The sequence below is a fragment of the Pan troglodytes genome, chromosome 10, assembly GCF_028858775.2.
Source record: "Pan troglodytes isolate AG18354 chromosome 10, NHGRI_mPanTro3-v2.0_pri, whole genome shotgun sequence".
Taxonomy (NCBI): domain Eukaryota; kingdom Metazoa; phylum Chordata; class Mammalia; order Primates; family Hominidae; genus Pan; species Pan troglodytes.
In genome coordinates, this window is record NC_072408.2 from 26,886,931 (window position 1) to 26,910,020 (window position 23,090).

Sequence of the window (23,090 nt, forward strand, 5' to 3'; positions counted from 1 at the left end):
CAGATGGCGTGTTCTTTAGCTAGTGAAAATAAATTTATGCTGCATTTGAAATGAAATGAATTTTTTGAGGGGAACCATTTTGGGGAGAAAATTTATTTAGAATAAACAATATTCTTTGAAGATAGAAATGATTGAATTTTTGAGTCTAGCTTAGGCTGTGTTGGCACTGAAGCTTCCCCTCCAGTTTTTCTCAGCAGTTATCTAGTGAGATGACCTATTGGCATAAGTGTATAACTTAGTAACCACCAGTCATTCTGCTGAAGATATAATCATTGCAGTGAACATTTATGAGCACTTGCTTTGAAGCAAAGCCTGTTCCAAGTGCTTTTCATGAGTTGTGCTATTTAGCCTTCAAAATGACCTGATGGTGTGCTTATAGTTACCATCCCATTTTGTGGATAAGGAGAAAAAGGTATAGAGAGGTGAGTAAACTGCTTGTTGTCACCTAGCAAGCTAGTATGTAAACCTAGGAATTGTGACTCCAGATCTATACTTTTAACCCTGATGCTGTATTACCATCCTTCAAAAGAAAGTGGCCTGTTTCATTGGTCTTTAAGTGACCTCTTCTTTTTTGGAATCACTAACCTATCGACCTACGAACTGGTCAACAACTAACTGGTCAACCAGCCTGCAAATGACAATGACAGTTTTCCTTACCTCATTACGAAAAGGCAGACCAGAAGAAATCATTTCCTGGAAACAATTAGAGAAAGGTAAATAAGTTTTGTAGCTCTATTTAAAACATCTGTACAAAATTGACTTGATTTTTTTCTTTCATTTCTTGATTGTTGAGACACTTTCACTTTGCATGTGCTCAAAAATAGAACCATCTGATGAAAATTCCATATTCCATACTTTAAAAAAATTTCCAGCTTTTATTTTAAGTTCAGGGGTACATGTGCAGGATGTGCAGATTTGGTGCATAGGTAAACATGTGCCATGGTGGTTTGAAGCACAGGTCATCCCATCACCCAGATATTAAGCCCAGCCTCCATTAGCTATTATTCCTGATCCTCTCCCTCCCCCAGATGCCCCCAGTGTGTGTTGTTCCTCTCCATGTGTCCATGTGTTTTCATCAGTTAGCTCCCACTTATAAGTGAGGACATGCAGAATTTTGTTTTCTGTCCCTGTGTTAGTTTGCTAAGGATAATGGCCCCCAGCTCCATCCTTGTCCCTGCAAAGGACATGACTTCATTCCTTTTTATGGCTGCATAAAATTCCATGGTGTATATACACCACATTTTCTTTATCCAGTCTCTCACTGATAGACATATAAGTTGATTCCATGTCTTTGCTATTGTGAATAGTGCTACAGTGAACATACCCATGCATGTGTCTTTGTGGAAGAAGAATTTATATTTCTTTGGGTATATACCCAATAATGGGATTGCTGGGTCAAATGGTGTTTCTGCCTTTACATCTTTGAGGAATTGGCACACTGTCTTCCACCATGGTTGGACTAATTTACACTCCCACCAACAGTGTATAAAGCATTCCTTTTTCTCCATAACCTCACCAGTATCTGCTGTTTTTTGACTTTTTAATAATGGCCATTATGACTGGTGTGAGATGGTATCTCATTGTGGTTTTGATTTGCATTTCTTTAATGATCAGTGATGTTGAGCTTTTTTTCATATGCCTGTTGGCTGCATGTTTGTCTTCTTTCAAGAAGTGTCTGTTCATGTTCTTTGCCCACTTCTTAATGGGGTTGTTTTTTTTTTCTTGTCAATTTGTTTAAGTTACTTATAGATGCTGGATGTTAGACCTTTGTCAGATAGATAGATTGCAAAAATTTCTTACTATTCTACAGGTTGTCTGTTTACTCTGTTGATAGTTTCCTTTGCTATACAGAAGCTTTTAAGTTTAATTAGATCCCATTTGTTAATTTTTGCTTTTGTTGCAATTGCTTTTGGCATCTTTGTCATGAAATCTTTGCCTGTGCGTATGTCCTGAATGGTATTGCCTAGATTTTCTTCTAGGGTTTTTATAGTTTTTGGTTTTATAAAGTCTTTAATCCATCTTGAGTTGATTTTTGTATATGGTGTAAGAAGGAGTCCAGTTTCTGTTTTCTGCATATGGCTAGCCAGTTCTCCCAGCACCATTTATTAAATAGGGAGTCCTTTCCCCATTGCTTGTTTTTTTTGTCAGCTTTGTCGAAGATCTGATGGTTATAGGTTTGTGGCCTTATTTTTCTGGATTCTCTATTCCGTCCCATTGGTCTATGTGTCTGTTCTTGTACCAGTACCATGATGTTTTGGTTATTGTAGCCTTGTAATATAATTTGAAGTCAGGTAGAGTGATGCCTCCAGCTTTGTTCTTTTTGCTTAGGATTGCCTTAGCTATTTGCACTTTTTTATTTGGTTCCATATGAATTTTAAAGTAGCTTTTTCTAATTCTGCCAAGAATGTCAATGGTAATTTAATGGGAAGAGCACTGAATCTATAAATTGCTTTGGGCAGTATGGCCATTTTCACAATATTGTTTCCTCCTATCCATGAGCATGGAATGTTTTTCCATTTGTTTGTGTCATCTCTGATTTCTCTGAGCAGTGGCTTGTAGTTCTCCCCGAAGAGGTTCATCACTTTCCTTTTTAGCCGTGTTCCTAGGTATTTTATTCTTTTTGTGGCCATTGTGAATGGGAGTTCATTCATGATTTGGCTGTTGGCTTGCCTGTAGGTGTATAGGAATGCTGGCAATTTTTGTACATCAATTTTATATCCTGGGACCGTGCTGAAGTTGGTTATCTGCTTAAGAAGCTTTTGCATAGCCCATACTTTTTACCTTACTGCATTCTTGTGGAAATAATTCATTGAGTCTCAAGAACGTATTCATTCTTTTTTTCCAGTTCACACTTGTAACACTCTAGGAAGTCACAAATTCTCAAATGAATTGTTCCAATTGGTTGCTCATTATTCATGGGCTCTGTGTTAGAATGTAACTGTGCTCCTCCTTAGAGGGCAAAAAGTGGATTAGTAGTGGCTAATGATAAGAGTTTACTTCCTCTAGTTTTTGAAATTTTTTTGTGTGTAAATTTAACTTTTCCCATAGCATATTTTAGATGCTTTAGATACTTAGGATGTGCAGAAGGTACATGGCTTTTCAAAGCTCATGTATTTAGAGAGGCAGAGCTGGAGTCACTTTCTTAGCGTAGACCACTTCCAGCTAAATTTATCTTCCTTTCTCATCTAAATTGCGTTTTAATCATTGTAGATACTAGTCGAGCAAAAACTGTCAAGCAAAAACTGTGCTTTGAAGTGTTCTGTCTCTTTGAGGGCTTATCATTTATATATATATTTGAAAATGTACCAAATATAAGTTCTGCTATGTTCTCAGGAACTGTAGAACTCTGCTGTGATTTCTAGTTGAACTCTTGATCAGTATCTCCAGGGATGATAAAGATTAAGAAGCTGAGTCACACTAGCAAGACACGAAAGAGAAAGATTGGCAAATTGGAATGCTAATTAGTTAATTCACCCCACTTTGCTTCCTTGTGAAGTATTGCCTCCATTGAGCTGTTATTCTTATATTTTTGGAGGAATATTACAAGAAACAGTCTTACGAAATCTGATGCTCCATTGGCAGTAGAAATGCTGTCAAGGATGTTTCCTACAGTATGGCTCAGTACTCCATTAGGAAAGTCCCATGTGAGAAATTTCTACGTAGCTCTAAGAGATAAGAAAAGTTCTGCTTTCTCTGAGAAGTGATTATATCTTTATTCCTCATTTTAACAACACAGATCAACCATAACTTCCATTTCTCCTTGACTACCTTAGAGAGAAAAATGAATTATATCGACACTTATGATCTGAATATTTGCTTTTCCCCCCACCTACTCATGCCTTAAAGCTTTCCAAGAATGTATTATTATTGATATTTTATTATTTTGCTATGTGCATTTTTGTTGCCTGTTGCTTACAATTCTTTGCAGGATTTGGTTGGGTACAAAACACTCTATAAATCTAATTTGCTGCAAGAATAATAACTGGGTGAGGAATGAGTTTTATTCTTTATTTGGATAAATTTATGAGGCCAGACTTCTTTTATGAAAGGAATTCCTTTTCTTCTTCTGTCAGGGAGAAAAATCTTGTTCTTTATTCTTTTAATTTTAGTTATCGGGGACCTGTGAATTAAACTGACAGAAAACTGATTAGCAAAATCAATAAATGAATGAAAAGGCAGATTTTCATTCCTATACCTATGTTGGAGTTCACAGAATCATGTGACTCAAAGATGAGGTTAGATTTAGAGGCCTATATACAGTATTAACAGGAGAAAGAAGAGGTAGAATGGCACTTATGGGAAAACAAATGATTTTTAGGAAAGATAAATAAACACTTAGGAGAATAGATGGGAGATATGATAGTTTGTGATGATGTCTTTTTAGGCAAGTTCTTATCTTTGTGCTGGCTTCTCATTTGTGGTTGTAGAAGTCAATCTTCCCTGGTTGTGAAACTCCTCAGGGAGGGCATTTGTGACAGCTGAATTCTGTTGGAAGGTTCTTTTTTAGGCAGATAAGGGGAGTTCAGGGAAACAAACAAACAAACAAACAAACCCAACTCTGGTATATTCCGGGTCCTTTCATTTCTGAAGAAACTGCTCTTGGGAGGGTAAGTTCATCTGGGTAGATCACTGGTCATTGCAAAATTTGGTTGTGGGTTAAAGTGGGTTCCAGAAATGTATTTCTCTAAGTTTTAGTTAAATTTAATAGCTTGACACATCCTTTTCTTAGTTAGTAATGATGTATTCCCTAATTAAATTTCCAGAGTGCTGGGCTGACATTCTGATTTCTTAAAACTTTCTGTCTCCAACTCACCATGCAAACCTTCAGGGTTATGGTATTTCCTGGCATCTCATTTCTTGTTTTTTTTTTTTTTCCTCAATTGTAAATGCATTCTTTTTGCTTCCTTCAAATGACAAACTTGTGCTTACTTTGTGTCAATTGATACTTTTTTGTTGAGGGATGGAGTCTCGCTCCATCAACCAGACTGGAGTGCAGTGACATGATCTTGACTCACTGCAACCTCTGCCTCCCGGGTTCAAGTGATTCTCCTGCCTCGGCCTCCCAAGTAGCTGGGACTACAGGCACCTGCCACCACGCCTAGCTAATTTTTGTATTTTTGGTAGAGACAGGGTTTCACCATATTGGCCAGGCTGGTCTCAAACTCTTGACCTTGTGATCTGACCACCTTGGCCTCCCAAAGTGCTGGGATTATAGGTGTGAACCACTGCTCCTGGCCAATTTTTGTATTTTTAGTAGAGGTGGGGTTTCACCATGTTGGCTAGGCTAACCTTGGACTTCTGACTTCAAGTGATCCTCCCACCTTGGCCTCCCAAAGTGCTGGGATTATAGGCATGAGCCACAGCACCTGGCCAATACTTCTTTTGAATAAAAATTAATACTACCTAGCACTTCTTGTACCACATTTAGCGATAATTTTTGTTGAAAGAAGTACACATCAAAAAAAAGTCCTTTCTTTATTCACTTTTACTTTGTCCTGATTTCTTTCGTTTTTGGTCTAACCAGGCTCACAGGCTCCTAATTACATTATTTCTGCCAAGATTAGAGACTTAAGCACTAAAATAGAGAGAAGTTAATTCAAATACACAGAATTTTCTCAACCAAAAATCCATATCTTATAAAAGATAATACATATCTTATAAAAATACATATCTTATAGAAGTATAAAATATATTTTATAAAAGTCCAAAATATATCCTGAATCTATCTACTTCCTTATGTCTCAACTATTATCCTGTTTTTGTTTTTTTACCAAATAAATTCCATTTGTACTGTAATAACTTCCTAATTTATCACTCTGCTACCTTTCTTTCAATCAAGCCATTTGTCCAGTACTATAGACAATGTGATTTTTTTAAAAGGTAAGAGAGATCGTTAAAGGTTAAAAACCTTTCGTGGTTATCTAGTGCCCTTAGCACCAAACCCTAACTTGTCAACATGACCCACAAGGCCCTGTATGATTTTTCCCCTACATCTTATCTCAGACTGTTATTGTCTGACTAAAGTTCTTACCCACTGTGCAGATAGAGCCAAACATGGAGACAGCAGGTATTGCAGCAAAGAAAGAGTTTTTCACAAGGCAATTGAATGAGGATAGGAGATATTTCTCAAATGTGTCTCCCTGAGAATCCAGAGGCTAAAGTTTTAAAAGGATGGTTCGGCAGGAAGATTGGGGATGAAATCATAGGAGTGTTGAAGCTGTCTTCATGTGCTGAGTCAGTTCCTGGGTTGGGGTGGTGTTCACAAGACCAGTGGAGTTAGTTCTTTAGTTGGTATTACAAGTCACTGGTCTGGTTGGTGTTAGTTGGTCCACTTGCATGCAGAATCTGAAAAATATCTCAGAGATCGGTCTTAGGTTTCACAGTAGTGTTTGTGATCTCGATTACTATGGAAAGGCAAGGTAGGAAACAATGACAGGCTATTGTTAACTCTGTCTATAGTTAGCAGAGAGGTTTGCAAGAGGTGAGATCCCCAGTGGTCACACCTGCTTGATTCCTTGGCCAATCTGACTTCTAGAAGACATGAAGGGGGTCTGTATGACCCAAGAATCATTGTCCTTTAAAAGAAAAGTTAATTAATCTTGCAGGCAGCCTGACCAGAGGCTAGATAGGAAGATTATCAGTTATTAGTGACTACCGTTTATTGAAATGACTTGTGCAAGCAATCATATATGGAGGAAGAAAAGGTCAGCGAGAAGGGAATATATTTTACCAAAATTTAGGCCCTTACCATAATTCCAATCTTGTGGTCTTTTATTAATTTTATGAAGGTGGTTTCAATACATCATTTCGTATAAACTCCCATTGTTTGTTCTTTCCAGCCACAATGGCTGCCTTTCTCTTCCTACAAAGCACCATGCTCATTCTTGCTCAGGGTCTTTGTACAATGTGTTTCCCTTGTCTGGGCCATCTTTGTCCAGATTTTCTCAGGGCTAGTTCTCATCATTTGAATATCATCTTCCCAGGGAAGCCCTCTCTGACTACTTTCCCTGAAGTCACCCTCTTCTACCCTATTTACTTTCTCTCATATTACCTGTTTTATTTTCTTCATATCACAACACCACCTGAAATTCTTTCTTTTGGAAACAAGGTCTTACTTTATCACCCAGGCTGGAGTGCTGTGGCACAATCATGGCTCACTGCAGCCTCAACTTCCCAGGCTCAAGTGATCCTTCCACCTCAGGCTCCTGAGTAGCTGGGACTACAGACTTATGCTGCCATGCCTGGCTAATTAAAGCTTTTTTTAAAATAGATATGGGGTCTCACTATGTTGCCTTGGCTGGTCTCAAACTCTTGGCCTCAAGCAATCCTCCTGCCTCAGCCACACAAAGTGTGAGATTAGAGGGGTGAGCCATCATGCCCAGACTGAAATTATTTACTTGTTTATTGCCCATCCCCTCAAAAGAATGTAAACCCTATAAGATGGAGGCATTGTCTACCTTATTCTCTGCTATGACCATATCTGCTCTGAAGTGTACTCACTGACTCTTTGTTAAGTGAATCATGTCAAATAGAAAAAAAAAAATAATTGTACTACTTGCTAAATAGTTACAGGGTGATAAGTTTTCCAAACAAACAGTAAATTCATGAAATTGACGTAGAAACTTGGTTTTGAATATATTTTATACAAATATTTTGAATACAGTTTTACTGAAATGCTTGGATAGACTTTCATACACAGTATTATATTTAAAAAATTTTGGAATAAGCATAAACTTATAAAAAAGTTGAAAGTATAGTACTGGAACTATTTTGTTTTTCTTGAATAATTTAGTAGTATGTTGCTGAATGCTTTCATGTGTGTTTCTCATTAACAAGGACATTCTCCTACATAACTAGATCCAACTACCAAATCAGGAAATTGACATTGATACATTACTACGGTATGTTCCTCAGAATCCATTGAAGTTTCATCAGTTGTCCCAGTCATGCCACTGATAGCAAAAGGATCCAGTAGAATCACTCATTGTAATTAGGTCTCGTGTTTCTTTATCTTTCTTCATTTTGGAACAGTTCCTTAGTCTTATCTTAACTTTCATGACCTTGACACTTTTGAACATAAAAGGCCCATTATTTTGAAGAATGTTCTTTAATTTGTAATTGTGAGGAACATGATAGATGTGATGCTAAGTTCTCATTGCATCCCGTCATGTGCCACCTGATTTTAATTTTTCCTGTTTCTGATGGTATTTACCTTGATCATTTGATTAAGGTGGTATCTGCCAGACATCTCTACTGTAACCTTACTCTCTTTTCCTTTCGTAAGAGTGTTTTGTGGAACAGTCCCTTAAGATTATATGACACATCTTTTTTCTCATCAAACTTTCAATTTATTCATTTATTTAAATATGTGTGTTTTCTATTTTATTCTTCAATGGGTTATACTTTGTTACCGTCTTTACTTGATATAATGCTCAAATTCCTCCCAATTTAGCCAGGAATTTGCTCAAGCTGGCTTTTGTGTCCTTTCGACATGCCTTTACCATTTTTTGTGTGCTTCCTTGATTCTTGGCATAACAAGACATTCCAGGCTCATTTTATACTTCCCTTGTTTTAATTCTGTCTATAGTCTGCTGTTTCTCTATGAAGACTTAGTTTCTTTTAGTGAAGAATGGTAATTAAAGTCCAAAGTCTGGACATTAGGTATGTTCATTGATATTGAGGTATCATTGCTTCCAGGCATTCCAATGGGCAGATAAGGGGATAAACATATATAAAATTTACATATTTATAGCTATACTTATTTCCATATGTATGCATGTGTGTATATATATGCATGTGTATGTATTTATGTGTGTGTATATGTATAAATATAGTGTGTGTATCAAAAACCGTAACTTCACACATTTCTTCCAGTTCTAGTCCTCTCTAACCATATCCTAATATGTCCCTTTGGGTGAGTTTACATGGTAGTGACTTTGTCAGCCTAACTGTACCCCAAGTCTAGTCTGATTCTTGATTACAAATTTAAAAAAATCTTATTCATGATGGGTACTGTATCCATTGAAGTCTGAGAAAAAGTGTTGGCAGAAGGGACATTTTGGGGGAACACATAGGGGAAAAGACTGAGAAATGTATACTTAATATTGAAATGCATGTATAATAATACATTTCCACAATCATACTCTATTTGTTTACATTCATTAGAATGCTGCACCCTTTCCCCATCTCCCTCACCTGGGTTCAAGTAATCATTGGTTATGCTTTGCTGCTTTTTTAGCTACAAGTTGCTCAATATTTTTAAACCTTGCACTACTTTATTTACTTGTTATTTATAGGTATTTAATATATTGTATTATATATTTATGTACTATATGAGATAGTTGTATAAAAATAGGATCAACGTGTGACGTGGGAATGGGCAAAATGAGATGTTTAGCAATTTCAGGCTTCCTCAATAAAAATCAATGGCAAATCATTTCATGACTGGTAAGTGCTGAGGAGCTGAGCGGGAGGACAGAAAGCATTTGAAAGGTCAGAAATAAGATGTCCACAAAAATGAGAATATGAGCTCTGCCTGATGACTGAGTAACGATTCCAAATACAACCTTCGTGTTTTCATAAACCCATGTGAGTGAATTGGCCTTCAAAATATTAAAGTCCACTTTAATGTCAGTAAAAAAGAGAAATTATAGTGAAGGGTCATTATTAGGAAAAAAGGAACTGCATTGAGATAGGAAAAGCCAGTATGCCAGAAGTGCTGCAGGCAGGTTTTCCCTGCTGGTGAAGGATAACTCACAAGTGGAAGGCAAAGTGAAAACAAAATACCTCACCTGTTAAATGCCTCTTCCGGATTTCAGCCTGAAGTAAGATCCCAGGCTGGCCTTTTGAAATGACCAACATCAATAACTAATGTACTGATGTTAGTCATTTCTATTTATTAACTTATAAAATAAAAACTTTGTATCAGTTTCTTTAATAATATACTGTTTGAGACCCAGATCTAAATGCTTACTCTTTTCTTTTTTTGGCTCCACAACCCTCCAGCAATACCTAAATACCTGAGAAGCAGTTGCTTTTTCCATTCCAGCAAGAAAGAAAGCTAATGAGGAAAATAGTATTTGCCTTGAAGTAAGTTTTCCTTGATTTTCCATCTCATTTTAAAGAAAAAAGCAAAAAGATTTCTATAAAAGAGGCACATATGAAAATACCTTAAGGATGCGGAATGGCTTAATTAGGAGTCACTGTTATTTTCTTTTATTGATTTCAATTGGGATATAGATCATTAGTTTTCTATTAGTTTTTTTTATTATCGTCGTATGGCTTTATAAAGTAATACTATTAAACTAATGTTCTACAACATAAAGGGGAATTGGTTTATTGTGGCTTTTAATGTTTCTAGAAAGATTAATTTTTGTATAACGATTATTTTACTTCTTAATACTGCTATGACTTGAAAAGATATAGAACCTGATGAGTACAAATCCATCTTGGCTATAAGCCTAGTTTTATGTTATCATGTAAAAAAGAAAATTTGCTTCAAATTCTTTGCTTTTTCATGCATTTTTTTTGTTGTTCAATTGCTGTTATAAATACTATGAATGGCCATTATTGAGAGTTCAGGAATTTTTTTCCCCCTTAAATATGAAGATAGACCAAAGGTAAGGTTCCTATATTGTCAAGGAGCCAATCACTGCATTGATTTATCTTTGCCACTAGATGTCCCTGTATTGATGCGCCTTCTACTTCAGAAGCTTCTTTGAAAACAAACTAACAAAATCAGAGATGTTTGCTACTCTTCAAGTCTTTTTCCTTCCTCTAAGTTAGCAACCTGGGACTTCCCAGATACGATCCTCTTCTTTCCAGAGGATTAATTCCTTAGGACTGGACAGGAATGGAATTAAGCGAAATGCAAGTTAAATTAGGTTTAGGCGTTGGCCTAAATATATGCCTCTATTAACTACTCAGCCTAGAAAATGTGAGAAGCTGTATAATTTAGATCGACAGAATTTTAAACATGCTAAAATGAGTAGGGGCTTGAATTTGAATTACATAATCAAAATGGCAGATAATTTAAAGTTATATTTGGTAATAAAACAGTTTGTATTTATATTTTTTAAAATTTTAGGTTCAGTGGTACATGTGCAGGTTTGTTATATAGGTGAACTTGTGTCAGGGGGTTTGTTGTACAGATTATTTCATCACCCAGGTATTAAGCCCAGCAGTCAATAGTTTTCTTCTCTGCTCTTCTCCCTCCTCCCATCCTCCACTCTCAAGTAGGCACCAGTGTCTGTTGTTCCCTTCTTTGTGTTCATGAGTTCTCATCATTTAGCTTCCACTTATAAGTGAGAACATGCAGCATTTGGTTTTCTGTTCCTGCATTAGTCTGCTAAGGATAATAGCCTCCAGCTCCATCCATATTCCCTCAAAAGACATGATCTTGTTCTTTCTTATGGCTGCATAGTATTTATGTTTTGAATATGAGAATGTTTGGTGTTATGGGAATGAATGAAAATTTCAGTAATAGACTCATACAGATAATATTGATCTTCAAGGAAATTTGTAGTTGTTGAAATCTCTTACGCAGCTTCTTACTTCAATACTCTTCACTGTTTTCCATACTTGACGAAGATTGACCATGTCAGCTTCCAGAAAAATGTGACAAGATAGCTTTACCTGAGCTAATTTCTTTATAAGTTTGATTGTTGACTCTTAGTTTACCTACAAAAGAGGAGATAACTGAATGTTTTGATTCAAAATGTCTCTTGTTCAATTTTAGGTTGTACAGAGTCATAATGTTGGATTGGAATAACAATAAAATAAATATCTTTTTATACTCTTTTGAAATTATTGGACTCAATACATTTTTAGTAGTAAACTACAATGTTAATAATACAAATGGTAACCCATTTAAAATCTGAATTGATTAAAAACTTTGGGGACAATAATTATGTATTATAATAGATCATTTAAAAAATATTAGACCCTGTATTTAAAATAGGCATTCATTTATCAATTGGATATATTATATCTGATTTTGTGGTTAAATAATCTTTTCTCTTATAATATTGATTTAGTCTTTCATGGCATGTTACTTATTATACCTCAACATAGGGACAATATAGGGACATAAAAGTATAAGTTAATGTCAAATAACCACAATTAATGTAACTTTAAAAATCTACAAATAAAAATAATCTATGTTTCGGAGGCGGCTTTTGTGCAAACTTTCTTCTCAGTGTTGAAGAAAAAGACACAGTGGATACCCAGTTTTCTGTTTGCCTTAATACAAAGTGATCTTTGAGAAATGGCAAGCTTGGAGAATGGGAGTGATTGCAGGAGACTCACAAAGACAGTTATCCATACTGTCTCTTAAAAATAGAAAGAAAATTCTACAATCTAAAGGCTGAGGAATTTGATATCCTGGACAAAACTCTTGAAAATATTATTGAGTGAGGTTTGTAAGCCCTTTAAAGAAGGAGAAAGTGATCATTGGAAATAAGCATGTGGAATAAAGAAGTCCAATTACAAGTGTTGGAGAGGATGTGAAGAAATGAGAATTCTGATACACTGCTGTTAGGAATGTGAGGTGGTGCTGCCAGTTTGGAAAAGTCTAGCAGTTCCTCTGATGATTAAACATAGAGTTTCTTATGACTCAGCAAATTTACCCCTGGTTAGATTCCCAAGAGAAATGAAAACATATGTGAACATAAAAATTTGCACTTCAGTGTTTATAGCAGCATTATTCATGATAGCCTAAACGTAGAAACACATCCATCAATGGACAAATGGATAAACAAAATGTAATATATCTATGCAGTGGGATATTGTTTAACCATAAAAAGAAATGAGGTGTTAATACATGCTACAACATGGGTGAACCTTGAAAATATCACGCTTATGCTATGTGAAAGAAGCCAGTCACAAAAGACCACATACTGTGTTATTCGATTCACATGAACATTCAGAAGAGGCAAATCCATGTAGACAAAGTAGATTAGTGGTTGCTTAGGGCTGGGGGAGATAGGCCAGTACAGGTGGGATAGTTCAAAGGTATAAGGTTTCTTTTTGAGGTGGTGAAATGTTCTTAATTGACTATGGTGATTGGTGCACATACTTGTGAATATACTAAAAGCCATTGAATTGAACACTTTATTTTTTTTTAAATTTATTTTTTAGAGATGGGGTCCCATTGTGTTGCCTAGGCGGGAGTGCAGTCGGCGTGATCATAGCTCATTGCAGCTTCCAAACTCCTGGGTTCAAGTGATCCTCCTGCCTCAGCCTCTTGAGTAGCTGAGATTGCGGGTACATGTCACTGAGCCTTATTTATTTATTTACTTATTTATTAGAAACAGGGTCTTGCTTTGCTGCCCAGGCTGGTCTCAGACTCCTGGCTTCAAGCTATTCCACTGTTCTGGCCTCCCAAAGTGGTGCGATTACAGGCATGAGCCTGTGTGCCCAGTGAATTGAACACTTTAAATGGGTGAACCATACATTATATGAATTATATATCAGTAAAGCTATTTAAAGAAGAAAAGAAAGAAGAGAAATACTGTTACTTGATACAACACGATGAACCTTGAAAACATGATGCTGACTGGGAGAAGGCAGTCATACATGGTCATGTACTGTATGACTCCATTTATAGAAAATGTCCAGAATAGGTAAATCTACGTAGACAGAAAGTCGGTTAGTGGTTGCCTAAAGCTAATTGAAAGGGGAGGATTGGGCAAGTGATAGGTAAGGGGCATGTAGTTAATTTGGGGGGTAATAAAAATGTTCTAAGATTGCTTTCGGTGATTGTTGCACAACTATGAATATACTAAAAGCCATTAATTATATACTTTAAACAGGTAAATTGTATGGCATGTGAATTATATCTCAATAAAGCTGTTAAAAAAAGAATAAGCATGTATTTATCTAGAGCAATACAGTAGAATTTGAAGAGGGTTCAGTAGTTCTAGACCTTAAAGCAGATGTGCCATCCTGAGTCATTCTCACATGTTCTTCCAGAATGTGGATTCTCATCCCCCCCACACATATGGATGCTGCCTCAGCTGGTGGCTGCTCTTATTCCCTTGAGGTCCCCATGTTCCCTCTGTCCTTGAGTTGGAGTCTTTCCTCTTTGGGATTCTGAAAAGGGAGTAAATCACATCTTCTACTTTTGTTTTTGTTTCCTTTTCTCCACGATTCCAATGAGGAAAATGCCTATCTCTCACAATTTATAGGTGTAATTTTGAACATCATTCTTTGATAAAATTTCTTTTGCTATCCTGGAGAGGATTTAGGATGCTGTAGGTTGGGAAGTCATTTGGATTATATAGTAACAATTGACTGAATGATCCAGAAAGTAAGCTGGTTATTGAAAGTCTTCTGATGTTCATGTTATCTAATACTGCGTGTTTTTTTTCTATATTAGTGATGTGGATAATGGCATGTTGACCACATTTCAGTGGATGTGAAATAAGGAGGCATTATAAATACATTGACTACAAGAACCAGAATCTAAGATGGTTTTGCTAGGTTGAAATGTTGGATCTAATAAGAAACCAACAGCACAGGAAAAAGGACAATATGGCTAGTATTTATACATGTGTAAAACCTCATAGTTTTGGTTTATTATAATCTTAATATGAATGAACAGCTTATGAGAGAAGGAAAAAGACCAAACGGAGTCTTAACCTGCCTTTGTAATTCTTTTCTACACTGATTAGGTCAGAAAAGCCTGTAATATTATCTTTGTTTCTGGTAAACATACTACAAGAAGGATATTGGCTATAGGAAGAAAAGGGTCTGGAATCATAGCATAAGAGTAAAGTTGAAAGAAGCGGGAAGTTTGGGTTGGAAATGTGACACTTTCCCTTGATGTCTAATCTGATGTAATCAACTTCCTCTTCTCTGTTTCCATAGTACTTTGGGACTGTTATAATTTTGTTCAGAGAAAAATTAGGTACACTTAAGCCTTAGATTCTTGAAGGTGGGATGGTTTTCTATAGTTATCTTTTTATGCTCTCTAGGATGCTTGAGGTGCTCATATAAATCTCAATGTCATATAGATTTATTGACGGGAAGAAGATTTAGGCTTTAAGTGTCAAATTGGAAGACAGATTGAGGGCCAACTAGTAAGTTACAAGGTAGTAGATGTTGTCTGAATATGAGGAAAAAAATCATTGCATAAGACCTCATAAGGTTGTAAGATCTTGAGGTAGCTTGATTATTGTCAAAAAATATTCCTCATCCCACCTTGGGTGTGGATTATATTTTTCCATTCTCATTGGCTTTAGGTTTGGCCGCCTGAATTGTTCTGGCCAATGAAATGTGAGTGGAAGATCCAGCCCATGGTATTCTGTGTCCTCTTTTCCCGCTATCAAGACGATTAGCATTGTTTCCAATAGAGGCTGCTCTGTCAGTCTAGGTACTAGAGTAAAGATGATGTGTACATACAGGCCGATCCATGACGAACTTTTACTGTTCGTAATAATAAATAAGTGTTGAAGAAATAAATGTTGGGGCCGGGCGCAGTGGCTCACGCCTGTAATCCCAGCTCTTTGGGAGGCTGAGGTGGGCGGATCACAAGGTCAGGAGATCGAGACCATCCTGGCTAACACAGTGAAACCCCGTCTCTACTAAAAATACAAAAAAATTAGGGGGGCGCGGTGGCGGGCACCTGTAATCCCAGCTACTCCGGAGGCTGAGGCAGGAGAATGGCGTGAACCCGGGAGGCGGAGCTTGCAGTGAGCCGAGATCGTGCCACTGCACTCCAGCCTGGGAGACAGAGCGAGACCCCATCTCAGAAAAGAAAAAAAAGAAAGAAATGTTGACACACAGGAGAGAACCCAAGATGGCTGACTAGATGCGAAGAGGTTCTCCCATTGAAAGACACCAGATCATCGAAGTTGGAGTGATACAGTGTATGAATAACCTGCTGATTCTGGCTTTGGAGATAGAGGAAGGAGACCATGAGCCCAGGAACACAGGTATCCTCTAGAAGCTGGAAAAGGCAAGGAAAGGGATTCTTTCCTGAGAAAGAAACCCAGCCCTGCTGACACCTTGATTTTAATCCACTGAGACCTATTTTGGACTTCTGATCTCCAGAACTATAATATAATAAATTTGTGTTGCTGTAAGCCAGAAATAAATAAATAAATAAATAAAAAATAAAGACAACAGACCATTAAGTAGATTGGCACACTCCAAACACTCTATATAGTTCTTTGGAAGGAAGGCGTTGAGAGTGGACCGAGTGAGGACATGGACCCCAGGTTGAAAGAGGAGGAAACTGGGAACCCTGCATGTAGTTGCCAAGCACCAAGACTCATTCCAGGCACTGGGTGGCTCCTAGGGAAGAGGCGAGTGAAATAGTTGTGCAGTGGCCCACTCTTGCCACAGACCTCCAGGGTCCTAGATGTGGGAGGCCCCATGACACCCATCGATATTTGAGCTGGCAGGGAGAACTGCCTAGAGAGTTGGTAGGGACTGATCTCCAGCCTTTGTGGAGCCCAGAAGGTTTGGTGCAAAAAGAGCTGCAGTGGTGCAAAGCCATGGGTGTCCATCCCCCAAGGATCACCATACCCCCTAGGTGGCTTTATCCTTCGTTAGTTGCTAGACCTGGACAGAACAGGAAGTCTTGCCTGGGGGATAGAGCTAGTCTGATCGGAGTGTGCCTCTGTCTGCTGGCCTCTCCCAGGGTCCCTGCATGGACACATCCACTTACACTGCAGCATCAGCTTGCCAGTGACATCACCATAGCTCTTTCACTGACAGACTCCCAATACCCATCAGAATACTTTTGCAGATGAACTCCTGCCAGTGCACACTCACCTACAGCCTCCTCCCCACTGGCACACACCCACTCTTAGCCTCTCCCCACAGAAGACATTATGCAAGACCTCATAATGTTGTAAGTTCTTGCCTGCAGCCTCCTTGGGCTGCCTTGCTGGTATGCATGTATACGTTGACCCTCCACCACCTTACTGGTGCACACTATGCTGGGACATTTGCTGCCCTGCCAGAATGTTTTTTCCAGCAGCCCCTGTTGGAGTATTCTTGCCAGTGGACTAAGAACATCTCACCCCCTCCAGTGCAGCAGGTGCTTAACCTGGAAGGGGCAAAGAACAAAGCCCCAGGCCTTGTCCTAGCTCCCCAGCATTACAGCATGCAGCCTAGGATGCTGAGTGAGAACATGGAAGCATCCAGAAAGGAAGCCATTGACCAAACTCAACTTATACCACAGACAAACCCTTATGAGCATCAAAGAATATAAAAGCAAAAAGCCCCACTCAAAAGACAGCAACTTCAAAGATTGAAGAAACATCTGCCCACACAGATGAGAAAGAATCAGTGCAGAAACTTGGCAACTCTGAAAGCCAGAATGTCTACTTATTTCTGACTGTGACTGCACTAGCTCCCCAGTAATGGTACTTAACCAGACTGAAATGGCTGAAATGACAGAATTCAGAATCTGGATGGCAGAAAGCTCATTGAGATACAGAAGGTTGAAGCCCAATGCAAGGAACACAGTTAAACAGTCCAAGAGTTGAAAGACAACATAGCCATTTTAAGAACCAAACAGAACTTCTGGAAATAAAAAAATTTATTGCAAGTATTTAAGAATTTAATTACTTATAATGCAAGTAAGAGCATTAATAACAATAGACCGAGCTGAGGACAGAATTTCAGAGCTCTAAGACCTTTCCTTTGAATCAAGGCAGGCAGACAAAAATAAAAGAATAAAAAAGGAACAAACCTCTGAGAAATATGGGATTACATAAAGAGACCAAACCTGTGACTCATAGGAATTCCTGAAAAAGACGAAGACAGAGCAAGCTACCTGGAAAACATAGTTAAGGATATTGTCCACTAAAATTTTCCCAACCTCACTAGAGAGGTCAACATGCAAATTCAGGGAATCCAGAGAACCTCAATAAGATATTATACAAGATGACCCTCCGTAAGAGACATATTCATCGGATTCTTCAAAGACAATGAAAAATAAAAAATATTAAAGGCAGCTAGAAAGAAGGAGTAGGCCACAAAGCCATCAAGCTAATAGCAGATCTTTCAGCAGAAACCTTACAAGCCAGAAAAGACTAGGGGCCTACATTTAGCATCCATAAAGAAAAGAAATCCCAATCAAGAATTTCATATCCAGCCAAAATAAATTTCATAAGTGAAGGAGAAATAAAATCCTTTTCAGACAAGCAAATGCTAAGGGAGTATGTTATCACCAGACCTGCCTTACAAAAGGTCCTTAAGGGAGTGCTTAACATGAAAACAAAAGACTAATAGCTGTGATTACAAAAGCACACTTAAGTACATGGCCCACTGACGGTTATAAAGCAACTGTAGAAGCAAATCTACATAATAACCAGATAACATGATAATAGGATCAAATTTGCACGTATCAATATTAACCTTAAATGTAAACGGGCTAAATACCTCACTTAAAAAACACAGAATGACAAGTTGAATAAAAAAAGCACAGACCCAACTCTGTGCTGTCTTCAAGAGGCCATCTGACATGCAATGACACCCATAGGCTCAAAGTAAAGGTATGGAGGAAGACGTAGCAAGCAAATGGAAAACAAAAAAGAGCAGGGGTTGTTATTCTATTTCAGATATAACAGACAATGATAATAAAGACAAAGAAGGGCATTATGTAATGATGAAGGGTTCAATTCAACAAGAAGACTTAACTATCCTAAATATATATGCACCCAATACTGAAGAACCAAGATTCATAAAATAAGTTCTTGGAGACTGCAAAAAGACTTAGATAACTGTACAATAATAGTGGGAGACTTCAACACCCCACTGGCAGTGTAAGGCAGATCATTGAAGCAGACAACTAAAAAAGATATTCAAGACCTAAGCTCAACACTTTGACCAAATGGACCAAACAGACATCTACAGAATATTTCACCTGTATTAATTCTTTCTCATGCTGCTATGAAGAAATAGCTGAGACTGGGTAATTTATAAATAAAAGAGGCCTAATTGACTCACAGTTCCACATGACTTGGGAGGCCTCTGGAAACTTACAATCATGGTGGAAGGCACCTCTTTACATGGTAGCAGGGGAGAGAATGGGTGCCAAATGAAGGGGGAAGCCCCTTATAAAAACATCAAATCTCATTAGAACTCACTATCATGAGAACAGCATGGGGGAAACTGACCCCATGATTCAGTTATCTCCACTTGGTCCCACCCTTGACACATCAGGATTATTACAATTCAAGGTGAGATTTGGCTGGCGCCACAGAGCCAAACCATATCACCACCTAACAACAGAATATACATTCTTCTAATCTGCACATGACACGTACTCTAAGATTTACCACACATTTGGCCATAAAACAATCCTCAGCAAATTCCAAAAAATCAAAAGCATACCAACCACACTGTCATATCACAGCACAATAAAAATACAAATTAGTACCAAGAAGATCTCTCAAAACCATACAATTACACTTAAATTCACCAGTTTCTGAATGACTTTTGGGTAAAGAATGAAATTAAGGCAGACATCAAGAAATTATTCAAAACTAATGAAAACAAAGATACAACATACCAGAATTTCTGGACACAGCTAAAACGGTGTTAAGAGGAAAGTTTATAGCACTAAATGCTCACATGAAGAAGTTTCAGAGATCTCAACTTAACAATCTAATATCACACTTAGAGGAACTAGAAAAGCAAGAACAAACCAACCCCAAAGCTAGCAGAAGAAGAGAAATCACTAAAATCAGAGCTGAACTGAATGAAGTTGAGATGTAAAAAACCATATAAAGATCAATGAAACCAAAAGTTGGCTTTTTTGAAGAATAAATAAGATTGATTGACTGCCAGCTAGACTAATAAAGAAAAAGAATATGCAAATAACACAATCAGAAATGACAAAGGTGGTATTACCATGACCTGTCAGAAATACCAAAAATCCTCAGAGATATTTGTGAACACTTCTATGCATACAAACTACAAAACCTAGAAAAAAATGAACAAATTCTTGGAAACACACAACCTTGAAAGATAGAACCAGGAAGAAAATGACTCCCTGAATAGGCTAATAAAAATTCTAAAATTGAATCAGTAATAAAAAAAACCTACCAACCAGAAAAAGCCCTTGAACAGATGGATTCACAGCCAAATTCTATCAGTTGTATAAAGAAGAGCTGGTATCAATCCTACTGAAATCATCCCAAAAAATGGAGGAAGAGGGACTCCTCCCTAACTCATTTTATGAGGCCAGCATCATCCTGATACCAAAACCTGGCAGAGACACAACAATAACAAAAAAAACTTCAGGCCAATATCCTTCATGAACATAGATGCAAAAATCCTCAGCAAAATATGAGCAAATCCAATCCCCCAGCACATCAAAAAGCTAACCCATCACAATAAAGTTGGATTTATCCCTGGGGCTCAAGGTTGGTTTGACTCATACAAATCAATAAATGTGATATACCACATAAACAGAATTAAAAGCAAAAACCACATGATTATCTCAATAAATGCAGAAAAGGCTTTCTATAAAATTCACCATCCTTTCATGTTAAAAACTCTCAACAAAGTAGGCATCATAGGAACATACCTCAAAGTATTAAGAAGCATCTATCACAAACCACAGCCAACATCATATTGAACAAGCAAAATCTGGAAGCATTCCCCCTGAGAACTAGAACAAGACAAGGATGCCCACTCTCACCACTTCTATTAAATATAGTACTAGAAGTCCTAGCCAGAGCAGTCAGGCAAGAGAAAGAAATAGAAGGCATCCAAATAGGAAAAGATGAAGTCAAATGATCTCTCTTTGCAGACAGTATGATTCTTTACCTAGAAAACTACATAGTTTCTATCCAAAGGCTTCTAGAACTGATAAACAACTTCAATAAAGTTTTAGGATACAAAATCGATATAGAAAAATCAGTAGCATTCCATAAATCAATAATGTCCAAGTTGTGAGAGCCAAATAAAAAATGCAATCCCACTTACAAGAGCCACACAAAAATAACACACATAGGAATACAGCTAACTAGGGATGTGAAAGATCTCTACAACAAGAATTACAAAACAGTGCGCAAAACATTGCTGAAAGAAATCAGAGATGACACAAACAAGTGGAAAACTTTCCATGCTCAACGGTATAGAATCAATATTGCTAAAATGGCCATATTGCCCAAAGCAATCTATAGATTCAGTGGCATTCTTATCAAACTACCAATGTCATTTTTTTTCACAGAATTAGAAAAAACTATTCTGAGACTCATATGGAACCAAAAAAGAGCCCAAATAGCCAAAGTGATATTAAGCAAAAAGAACAAAGCCATAGACATCACACTGCCTGACATTATACGACAAAGCTACATTGTGTACTACATGATACTATGTATAGCATGGCACTGGTACAAAAACAGACACATAGACCAATGGAACAGGTTAGAGAACTCAGAAATGAAGCCGCAAACCTACAGCCATGCAATCTTTGACAAAGTCTACAAAAATAAAACAATGGGGAAATTACTCCCTATTGAATAAATGGTGCTGGGGAAAATGCAGATGACTGACTCAGGACCTCTTCCTTTTACCATATACAAAAAATAAACTCAAAATGGATTAAAGACTTAAATACATCACCTAAAACTACAAAAACCCTAGAAGAAAACCTAGGAAATACTACTCTGGACATAGGCTTTGGTAAAGATTTCATGACAAAGTCTCCAAAATCAGTTGCAACAAAAATAGAATTGACAAGTGGGATTCATTTAAACTAAAGAGCTCCCGCACAGCAAACAAAACAAAGAGCAGAGTAAACAGGCAACCTACAGATGGGAGAAAATGTTTGCAAACTATGCATCAGAAAAAAGTCTAACATCCAGAATCTATAAGGAACTTAACAAGCAACAAACAAATAATCCCATTAAAAAATGGGCAAAGGGCATGAATAGACACTTCTCAAAAGAAGACATACATGTGGACAACAAGCATGTGAAAAAATACTCAGTGTCACTAATTAGAGAAATGCAAATCAAAACCACATTGAGATACTATCTTACACCAGTCAGAATGGCTATTATTATAAAGTCAGAAAATAATAGATGTTGGTGAAGTTACCAAGAAAAGGTGATGCTTATACACTGCTGGTGGGAATGTAAGTTAGTTCAGCCACTGTGGAAAGCAGTTTGGAGATTTCTCAAAGAGCTAAAAACAGAAATACTATTTCACCCAGCAATCCCATTACTGGGTATATACCCAAAGGAATATAAATCGTTCCACTATAAAGACACATGCATGCATACGTTCATCGCAGCAGTATTTACAATAGCAAAGACATGGAATCAATCTAGCTGCCCATGAATGGTAAACTATATAAAGAAACTGTGATACATATACATCATAGAGTACCACTCACCCGCAAAGTGTATGAAATCATGTCCTTTGCAGCAACGTGGATGCAGCTGGAGGCCATTATCCTAAGCAAACTGATGTGGGAACAGCAAACCAAATACTGTATGTTTTCACTTGTAAGTGGGAGCTATACATTGAGTACACATGGACACAAAGAGGGGAATAATAGACACCAGGGCCTACTTGAGAGTGGAGGATGAGAGGAGAGTAAGGATTGAAAAACTACCTATCAGGTATTATGTTACTATCTGGATGATGAAATCATTTGTATATCAAACCTCAGCAACATGCAATATACCCATCCATGTAACAAACCAGCACATGTACCCCTTGAACCTAAAATAAAAGTTGAAAAAGAAAAAAACAGAGCTAAATGTTATTGTAAGCTACTAAATTTTTGCTTGTTTTCTTCTCATAGCTTCACCCAGTCTATACTAACTGATATTGTTCCTCTGAAGACAAAGGGGGAAATTATAGCTAGTGTTCCTGTAGAGGAAGTTCATATTTAGGGTAGTAGTTTTGATTATGTCTCTTTGAATTGTGAGCAGCCGTGAGAACCATTCATAATCTCTTTGGGTTCTTTTCTCTGGAACTGCATCATCCACCAATTGTTCTCTACATTCAACTAAACATTCAGGCTCACACAACTACCATAGCCACATTTGACACCAGTCCACCTGGAGGGAGCCTTAACTTGGTGGCAGGGCAGTATTAGGTGCTCCCTGTCA

At 37.5% G+C, this 23,090-nt stretch overlaps 1 long non-coding RNA gene across 1 annotated transcript; it reads left to right on the top strand.

Moving 5' to 3' along the window:
- The first annotated feature begins 4 nt into the window (after nucleotides 1-4).
- On the top strand, nucleotides 5-12,168 carry LOC129136517 (uncharacterized). Its single transcript, XR_008538253.2, has 2 exons — nucleotides 5-713; nucleotides 10,006-12,168. It is a non-coding gene; the product is annotated as an uncharacterized LOC129136517 (long non-coding RNA).
- Nucleotides 12,169-23,090: the final 10,922 nt, after the last annotated feature.